Below are 6,661 nucleotides of genomic sequence, written 5' to 3' on the forward strand. Positions count from 1 at the left end.
CTGACACCACACTCCGAGGGCCCTCACCTCCTCCCTGTAGGCCGTCTCGTCGTTGTTGGTAATCAAGCCTACCACTGTTGTGTCGTCCGCAAACTTGATGATTGAGTTGGAGGCGTGCATGGCCACGCAGTCGTGGGTGAACAGGGAGTACAGGAGAGGGCTCAGAACGCACCCTTGTGGGGCCGCAGTGTTGAGGATCAGCGGGGAGGAGATGTTGTTGCCTACCCTCACCACCTGGGGGCGGCCCGTCAGGAAGTCCAGTACCCAGTTGCACAGGGCGGGGTCGAGACCCAGGGTCTCGAGCTTGATGACGAGCTTGGAGGGTACTATGGTGTTGAATGCCGAGCTGTAGTCGATGAACAGCATTCTCACATAGGTATTCCTCTTGTCCAGATGGGTTAGGGCAGTGTGCAGTGTGGTTGAGATTGCATCGTCTGTGGACCTATTTGGGCGGTAAGCAAATTGGAGTGGGTCAAGGGTGTCAGGTAGGGTGGAGGTGATATGGTCCTTGACTAGTCTCTCAAAGCACTTCATGATGACGGATGTGAGTGCTACGGGCGGTAGTCGTTTAGCTCAGTTACCTTAGCTTTCTTGGGAACAGGAACAATGGTGGCCCTCTTGAAGCATGTGGGAACAGCAGACTGGTATAGGGATTGATTGAATATGTCCGTAAACACACCGGCCAGCTGGTCTGCGCATGCTCTGAGGGCGCGGCTGGGGATGCCGTCTGGGCCTGCAGCCTTGCGAGGGTTAACACGTTTAAATGTCTTACTCACTTCGGCTGCAGTGAAGGAGAGACCGCATGTTTTCGTTGCAGGCCGTGTCAGTGGCACTGTATTGTCCTCAAAGCGGGCAAAAAGTTATTTAGTCTGCCTGGGAGCAAGACATCCTGGTCCGTGACTGGGCTGGGTTTCTTCCTGTAGTCCGTGATTGACTGTAGACCCTGCCACATGCCTCTTGTGTCTGAGCCGTTGAATTGAGATTCTATTTTGTCTCTGTACTGGCGCTTAGCTTGTTTGATAGCCTTGCGGAGGGAATAGCTGCACTGTTTGTATTCAGTCATGTTACCAGACACCTTGCCCTGATTAAAAGCAGTGGTTCGTGCCTTCAGTTTCACACGAATGCTGCCATCAATCCACGGTTTCTGGTTAGGGAATGTTTTAATCGTTGCTAGATCGTTGCCTGGTTTCCTGTGGGTCCTGCCTGGTTTCCTGTGGGTCCTGCCCGGTTTCCTGTGGGTCCTGCCTGGTTTCCTGTGGGTCCTGCCCGATTTCCTGTGGGTCCTGCCTGGTTTCCTGTGGGTCCTGCCTGGTTTCCTGTGGGTCCTGCCTGGTTTCCTGTGGGTCCTGCCTGGTTTCCTGTGGGTCCTGCCTGGTTTCCTGTGGGTCCTGCCTGTAATAGACATTCTAACGGGTGTTTTCTCTCCCTCCTACAGCGGAGAGGATCAGATGTTAAAGAACAGGACCTCAACGACAAACCTCGACGGAACGTCAGCTGGCAGGACAAAGGTGAGTCACTCCCTGAAACACACTGGAAATGAAGTCAGGCCTCAGTGATTACAATATTCATTCCTTCATAACCTGTGTTCCCAGTTCTCACTCGCTCAAACTATTTCTGTGGGTTCTGGAATCTAGGGCTACGTTCCAATATCCACACTAGTACATTATCTAGGATGCTCAGGCATGACATTGGTTCACACTAGGTAGTATGTAAGTGTGGACACTGGGACAGAGCATAGGAGTTGGTTATAAAAGATAGTTGCTATCATTGATCATGATCGATATTGTTCATGTGTCTATGATGCCCCCGCAGAGCCTCTGAAGGTGCATTGTGGGTACTGTAGAGTTCATGTGTCTGTGATGCCCTCTCAGATCCTGTGGTGGTGCATTGTGGGTACTGTAGTATTCAAATCAAATCAAATCAAATTTATTTATATAGCCCTTCGTACATCAGCTGATATCTCAAAGTGCTGTACAGAAACCCAGCCTAAAACCCCAAGCAGCAAGCAATGCAGGTGTAGAAGCACGGTGGCTAGGAAAAACTCCCTAGAAAGGCCAAAACATAGGAAGAAACCTAGAGAGGAACCGGGCTATGTGGGGTGGCCAGTCCTCTTCTGGCTGTGCCGGGTGGAGATTATAACAGAACATGGCCAAGATGTTCAAATGTTCATAAATAATAATAAGGCAGAACAGTTGAAACTGGAGCAGCAGCACGGTCAGGTGGACTGGGGACAGCAAGGAGTCATCATGTCAGGTAGTCCTGGGGCATGGTCCTAGGGCTCAGGTCCTCCGAGAGAGAGAAAGAAAGAGAGAATTAGAGAGAGCATATGTGGGGTGGCCAGTCCTCTTCTGGCTGTGCCGGGTGGAGATTTATAACAGAACATGGCCAAGATGTTCAAATGTTCATAAATGACCAGCATGGTCGAATAATAATAAGGCAGAACAGTTGAAACTGGAGCAGCAGCACGGCCAGGTGGACTGGGGACAGCAAGGAGTCATCATGTCAGGTAGTCCTGGGGCAGTTTTGCCCCGGTGGTCCTAGGGCTCAGGTCCTCCGAGAGAGAGAGAGAGAGAGAGAGAGAGAGAGAGAGAGAGAGAGAGAGAGAGAGAGAGAGAGAGAGAGAAGAGAGAATTAGAGAAGCACACTTAGATTCACACAGGACACCGAATAGGACAGGAGAGGTACTCCAGATATAACAAACTGACCCTAGCCCCCGACACATTAACTACTGCAGCATAAATACTGGAGGCTGAGACAGGAGGAGTCAGGAGACACTGTGGCCCCATCCGAGGACACCCCCAGACAGGGCCAAACAGGAAGGATATAACCCCACCCACTTTGCCAAAGCACAGCCCCCCCCACCACTAGAGGGATATCTTCAACCACCAACTTACCATCCTGAGACAAGGCTGAGTATAGCCCACAAAGATCTCCGCCATGGCACAACCCAAGGGGGGCGCCAACCCAGACAGGATGACCACATCAGTGAATCAACCCACTCAGGTGACGCACCCCTTCCAGGGACGGCATGAGAGAGCCCCAGTAAGCCAGTGACTCAGCCCCTGTAATAGGGTTAGAGGCAGAGAATCCCAGTGGGAAGAGGGGAACCGGCCAGGCAGAGACAGCAAGGGCGGTTCGTTGCTCCAGAGCCTTTCCGTTCACCTTCACACTCCTGGGCCAGACTACACTCAATCATATGACCACTGAAGAGATAAGTCTTCAGTAGGACTTAAAGGTTGAGACCGAGTTTGCGTCTCTGACATGAGATAAGTAGGAGCAAGCCCATGTAATGTTTTGTAGGTTAGCAGTAAAACCTTGAAATCAGCCCTTGCTTTGACAGGAAGCCAGTGTAGAGAGGCTAGCACTGGAGTAATATGATCAAATTTTTTGGTTCTAGTCAGGATTCTAGCAGCCGTATTTAGCACCAACTGAAGTTTATTTAGTGCTTTATCCGGGTAGCCGGAAAGTAGAGCATTGCAGTAGTCTAACCTAGAAGTAACAAAAGCATGGATGAATTTTTCTGCGTCATTTTTGGACAGAAAGTTTCTGATTTTTGCAATGTTACGTAGATGGAAAAAAGCTGTCCTTGAAATGGTCTTGATATGTTCTTCAAAAGAGAGATCAGGGTCCAGAGTAACGCCGAGGTCCTTCACAGTTTTATTCGAGACGACTGTACAACCATTAAGATTAATTGTCAGATTCAACAGAAGATCTCTTTGTTTCTTGGGACCTAGAACAAGCATCTCTGTTTTGTCCGAGTTTAAAAGTAGAAAGTTTGCAGCCATCCACTTCCTTATGTCTGAAACACATGCTTCTAGCGAGGGCAATTTTGGGGGCTTCACCATGTTTTCATTGAAATGTACAGCTGTGTGTCATCCGCATAGCAGTGAAAGTTAACATTATGTTTTCGAATAACATCCCCAAGAGGTAAAATATATAGTGAAAACAATAGTGGTCCTAAAACGGAACCTTGAGGAACACCGACATTTACAGTTGATTTGTCAGAGGACAAACCATTCACAGAGACAAACTGATATCTTTCCGACAGATAAGATCTAAACCAGGCCAGAACTTGTCCGTGTAGACCAATTTGGGTTTCCAATCTCTCCAAAAGAATGTGGTGATCGATGGTATCAAAAGCAGCACTAAGGTCTAGGAGCACGAGGACAGATGCAGAGCCTCGGTCCAATGCCATTAAAATTAAAAGGTTTAGAGGCCATGATTATTTTCATCATTGTGTCAAGAGATATATTACTAAAACACTTCAGAGCGTCTCTCTTGATCCTAGGTCCTGGGAGAGTTGTGCAGACTCAGGACAACTGAGCTTCGAAGGAATACGCAGATTTAAAGAGGAGTCCGTAATTTGCTTTCTAATAATCATAATCTTTTCCTCAAAGAAGTTCATGAATTTATCACTGCTAAAGTGAAAGTCATCCTCTCTTGGGGAATGCTGCTTTTAGTTAGCTTTGCGACAGAAAAAGGAATTTGATTGTTCTTATTTTCCTCAATTAAGTTATAAAATAGGATGATCGAGCAGCAGTAAGGGCTCTTCGGTACTGCACGGTACTGTCTTTCCAAGCTAGTCGGAAGACTTCCAGTTTGGTGTGGCGCCATTTCCGTTCCAATTTTCTGGAAGCTTGCTTCAGAGCTCGGGTATTTTCTGTGTACCAGGAGCTAGTTTCTTATGAGAAATGTTTTAGTTTTTAGGGGTGCTACTGCATCTAGGGTATTGACCAAGGTTAATTTGAGTTCCTCAGTTAGGTGGTTAACTTTTTTTGTCCTCTGGCGTCCTGGGTAGACAGAGGGTTGGAAGGACATCAAGGAATCTTTGTGTTGTCTGTGAATTTATAGCACGACTTTTGATGTTCCTTGGTTGGGGTCTGAGCAGATTATGTGTTCATGTGTCTGTGATGTCCTCTCAGATCCTGTGGTGGTGCATTGTGGGTACTGTAGTGTTCATGTGTCTGTGATGCCCCCTCAGATCCTGTGGTGGTGCATTGTGGGTACTGTGGTGTTCATGTGTCTGTGATGCCCCCTCAGATCCTGTGGTGGTGCATTGTGGGTACTGTGGTGTTCATGTGTCTGTGATGCCCCCTCAGATCCTGTGGTGGTGCCAGTGGAGTCGGAGGATGAGAAGGGCGAACACTTGGAGCCAGAGAAGGAGGAGGACGTTGGCATCACCTTTGTGGCTCGAAAGGTTCCAGACACGCCCAAAGAACGACCCAAATCTGGTAAGGACACATTGACACAGGAGAGAGTAGAAAACTGAGAAAATGGCCTGGTGTCCCTGTCTAAATACTGTACTAATACAGAATCCTGACTGTATTCCCCTCTGTCTGACCTGTGTCCTGTCTCAGTCCCGGCTGGTCTGGAGGTGTGTCAGAGCCCCTCCATGGCCCCGCCCCTCCCCCACCTGCAGTGAGAGGAACCTGCCCTGGAAGGGCGGCATCGGAACCCTGCCGGTGTGTGTTTCCATGGAAGCTACTAAAATCATCCCCATAGACCTGCAGCAGGCGTGGAACCAGAGCATCTCCTCCTTAGAGAGCCTGGCCTCTCCGCCGGGCCCCGTAGAGCCCTTACACCCCCGCGTCAGCGCCCTCTCCAGGCTGGGAGGGCAGCGTCCTGTCTCATACTCTGGTAGTGGAGTTAGTGGCTCTGGTTTTGGATCCAGAGGGGCTGGGTCAATAGTGGCTCAGGGCATCGCTCGGTTTGAGTTTCCTCCAGGAGGAGAGGAGAAGGAGGAGGAAGAGGGAGCCTTGTCTGATCAGGAGCAGGAGCTGCAGCCCCTCATGTCATCCTCTGTGAGGCCCCTGGCCCCCCCGCCCCCTCCCCCTGGCCCAGGGTCTAGGGCGGAGGAGGAACCCCTGTGTGTACCTGAGGAGCCTGGTCACAGCGCCCCCTCCTGGCAGTGAGCCGCTGGCGCGCAGCAGAGGGCCCACTCAGCTGTAATGCTCCAACCACATCTCTGGACTTGCCCCAGCGAACCAGATCTAGGACCAGCTTACTCAACCAAGTCCCTAACCAATACCTACTAGGGAGAACAACACAAGACTGATTTCAAATCAGCTTTTATGGGCAATCACGTCCCTCACTGCCTCACACACTCAACAACAGAACAGACACCCAACCACACACACACACACCAGCTCAGGCCGTCCAACCCCCTCAGCTTTGCTACTTCTCCTTCCAGACGACGAGTCATCATCTCCTTCAATAACTCTGGATCCACCGTCTCTATAGATTCAGACACACACACACACACACACACACACACACACACACACACACACACACACAGGATGTTGGACTAATACAGCGATGATGATATTGAGGAAGTATAATGAGCATCCCATAATGAGCACCCTATTCCCTATATAGTGCACTACTTTTGACCAGGGCCCCATTTTATTTAGGGAATAGGGTGCCATTTGGGACAGAGGCTGAGAGTTTTGATGTGACAGCTGGTACAGTCACAGATAGACAGACACAGTGCATTGTGGTCCAGGGTTGGGGCCGTCCGTCCATGTGGTAAAACAATACCAGTTTCCAGAGAGTGTTGTTGATTGATGACCAGATCCTGGTCCCTGATTGGTTCTACCTCCCCCCCAGCTCCCTGCAGGGGTCGAGGTTCTGCCCTGTCTGTTTCATACACTTGAATATA

The 6,661-nt window shown here is 49.8% G+C and overlaps 1 pseudogene; it reads left to right on the top strand.

The window, feature by feature from the left end:
* The window catches only part of LOC121844167, a 69,471-nt pseudogene extending 63,074 nt beyond the window's left edge, over positions 1-6,397 (top strand).
* Positions 6,398-6,661: the final 264 nt, after the last annotated feature.

Source organism: Oncorhynchus tshawytscha, unplaced genomic scaffold (genome assembly GCF_018296145.1).
Source record: "Oncorhynchus tshawytscha isolate Ot180627B unplaced genomic scaffold, Otsh_v2.0 Un_contig_10687_pilon_pilon, whole genome shotgun sequence".
Taxonomy (NCBI): domain Eukaryota; kingdom Metazoa; phylum Chordata; class Actinopteri; order Salmoniformes; family Salmonidae; genus Oncorhynchus; species Oncorhynchus tshawytscha.